Source organism: Sinocyclocheilus anshuiensis, unplaced genomic scaffold, assembly GCF_001515605.1.
Source record: "Sinocyclocheilus anshuiensis isolate Anshui unplaced genomic scaffold, SAMN03320099.WGS_v1.1 scaffold691, whole genome shotgun sequence".
Lineage (NCBI taxonomy): Eukaryota > Metazoa > Chordata > Actinopteri > Cypriniformes > Cyprinidae > Sinocyclocheilus > Sinocyclocheilus anshuiensis.
This window is the reverse complement of record NW_015552577.1, coordinates 191,262-194,854: the sequence shown is the minus strand read 5'-3', so window position 1 is coordinate 194,854 and position 3,593 is coordinate 191,262.

Below are 3,593 nucleotides of genomic sequence, written 5' to 3'. Positions count from 1 at the left end.
TTTTAAGCTTCTTAACTAAATTAAGAATTTTTAGTTAAGAATTTAAGAATAATTTTCATTACATGAAATTATTATATTAATTTACTTACTTTTTCTCTTTTTTTTACTTTATTATATTTCTCTTTTTTGCAGGCTTTGCAAAGAAAGTCAAAGTTTTATGATTGATCTGACCCCAAAAAATATGCTTCAGTTTCAGCTAAAACCTTTAGCATATGTACAACCTTTTAACAGAGTCAATTAAGGAAAGTCTCCAAGGTTAGCAAAGTGTTTAACCATGCAGGAGACCAGAGGCTGTTTCTTTTTTTTTATGGACGTCAATGGAGGAGAGACTTCACTACACTGAATAAAATGCTCTTGAGGGAAAACAGCTTGTCATTTAATGAATCAACAACCTATCTGCTAATCTTCAAAATGTTTGCCATTAAGCCTATTCGATTTTTTGAGTTTTAGAGTTAAAAAATAAAATAATTGCACCAGGTAGGATTCAGTTTATGGCACTTCTCATTCATTTCTGTGGTATTCACAATTGTCACACAACTCTGACAGAAACTCAATGACATCAAGGCTGTGATGTGACTGGTTATCAAGGCACATACAATCCAAGTTGACCGTTATTTTTCCAGTGATAGAGACACAGATCCTCATATCTCCCAAAAATAAGACCATCTGTGCTTTCAAAGTACTCCATTTGAAAGCATGCATGAACATACACGCTCAACACATGCACACTAGAATGTTTCATCCTTGTTCAGTGTCTGTGCTATTTCTCTCCAGAAGTTATGAGCAATAAATATCTCTTTTTAATAATTTAAACTTGAGTTTTTCTGAACCGACTCACACAAACGCTAATGAATGCGACATTTTGCTATTTGCGTGTCCAGTAGTTTGTTGTTGTTGTTCTGTCTCATCCATTTCTTTTTCAATCATGAATCATCGGAACAGTGTTGCTACCTTGTGGACAAACTAATTAGTCCAAAAAAAAAAAAAACCGAGGCAAATAATGTGTGAGCTGACTGTACTGTATGCTAATACTATGTTCATGATGAAATTAACATCATGCACAGTGTACGCAAACACTAGCATTCGCGTAAAACGAAATATACTTTGAGCTTAACTTTGGTAGCCCTAAAATATTAAAACTAAACTGAAGACTAAATAAACTGAAACTAGAAAACTAAAACTAATAATGATAGAATGAAAACTCATTTAAACTAAACTAAAAAGACGAATTGAAAATACGATAAACGATAATAATCCTGCCCCACTGAAATCCAATAGATCTGCTGCGCTGTCTGGCATAGTGTACTGTAATCTCTACTAGATAAATTAAGGTAAATTGTTCATTGAATTACACCATTTACTTCCCATCAGACTCCATCACTGGAGGCCTTCCAGCCAAAACAATTGCGGTTTATAAGCGTTCCAGCTCTGTGACACCTCAATTAATGATACGTTTCATTCAAAGGGCCTTGGCACATTTTATGATGAGAATTTCATTGTGGAGCTCTGCATTAATTGAGCCTTGACAATTTAGTATAAAACAATTCAATTGGCAAGAAAGCATCTGGCAAGAAAACATAATTTGCTTTTGTTCTCGGGGTAAATAATCAGCCTTAAAATTATTTTGGCACCTTTACAGAGTCACTAAGAGTTACAACTTTGTCATTAGTGTCTCACAGCAGTGGGGATGTGAAAAGCTCCAAATGCTTGCCAGCCATCATGCAGTATCAGGGCCGTAGAGCAGAAAGTGTGGGCGGCTCTCATATTCCCAGCAGCCGGCCTCAGCCGGACATGTGCCTTAATGTTGCAGAAAAGTGTTAGTCATAACCACCAACTCCAGGAAAGCATCAGTTTGATAAAGTGTTGCGTTTGTAATGGCTCACTCGGACAGATTCCTGCTGATCTTCCATAAAGGATACACTCAACAATCCGCAGATGCTCTTTGAAATACTACAAGCAATCTGGATGGCACCCAAACTAGAGATTGACTGTTCTTTTTTATTCTGAGCGCGCTTGAAAGACGTCAGCATCACACAATTAGTGAAAAAACATAACGTGCATCGTTATCAACAAACTATTGGCTGTACTTTATTGACTGTACAGTTGGCTGAGCTAAAAATATCCCAGTGTTGTTCTCTTTTAGCATCCTGAGCAGTGATGCATGTCCACATGTGCAAGTACTCCAGCAGAGAGAATGATGTGTGCATGCCATCGCTTTGTGGAGTCGTCGTTTGTGTGCCAATACATTTTGTGGGATGTCGTAAAAGGGATAAATGGTCCATCTGTGTTTTTCCACTGATCATAGAACTTTTCTTAGTACTGAAGTCTGAGGGCTTTTCTGCTGCAAATGGACATATTAGTGTTGGTTTGCTGCAACACAATATTCAAGGCTGAAAATGAGTTTTATTATGTTACATGACAAATGCCAGAGGAAACTTTTGTTTGTGAATACTATAGGGTCAATGACCTAGTACAGTGTCCACGATAATATGTATACATGTATAAGTTCTTAGAAACGTGCTCTTTGTATTCATGCTGGTTTCATGGTTTTGAAGATTTTATGCTATTTTTAAGAAAAGTTTCAACTGAATGACTCATGTGGTCTAACTATCAAATAATATAATTATTCCTTCAAATAAATATATAAATAAAAATAAATGAATAAATAAATATTTTTTTCAAATATATATTTTAAGAAAGTTTATTTATTTATTTATTTGTTTGTTTATGTAAGTATGTATGTACTGTATGCATGCATGTGTAAAATATCAGGAATTTTTCATTTAATAACCACACCACATGCCATTTTTCAGCTTTACTGTACAATACATTTTTTGTATTATTTCTTGGTTTAATACTTAAAATAAATATTTGAAAACTGCTTCACTGCTTAATAACATTGCTTATGCAAATGTCAGGACACTTCACCTTTAAAGGGTTCAGTGGGTTCGTTGAGGTATGGAAGGAAGGGGACGGCATGAAAAATTTAATTCTGTGAGAATAAATCCACATCTATAACGATAACAGCACAGATGGACGATATTGTTGCAATCACTTTCGGAATGATTTTTTCCCCCCCAGATGATGAACAATAAACTCACTGAAAGCCAATTAGAATCCTGTCTTTAAAATTTCAAGAAATAAAGCGGCATTAAAGTGCATTTATAATAAACATAATGTTATTGTCCATTGGTGTGGATGCTAATATAGTTATTTTTATATTTATTCTTTGGGAATGAGACTGTGTTCTGGACTTCAGACTAAATTATGGCTAAACGATCCACATTGCAGCTTATTCTGGCCAAGACCCACTTAAACAAGAAAAGATTGTTTGACTGACATGTAAAATAACCAACCAATGTTCATGTTGTGTGTGTTTACTGAAAAACATCATGTCTTCTTTTCCTTTATGTTATATGAGATTCAGATTTTTGAGTCAGTTTAATATAATTAGTTTAAATTACTTAGACAACTAAGTTAATTATACTTAAAGGGGTCATAGTTGACCACAAGTTGATATGATTCTTTAGGGTCTTAATGAAAAGTCTGTAACATAGTTTGGTTAAAATTTCTCAATGGTAGTGTAAAAAACT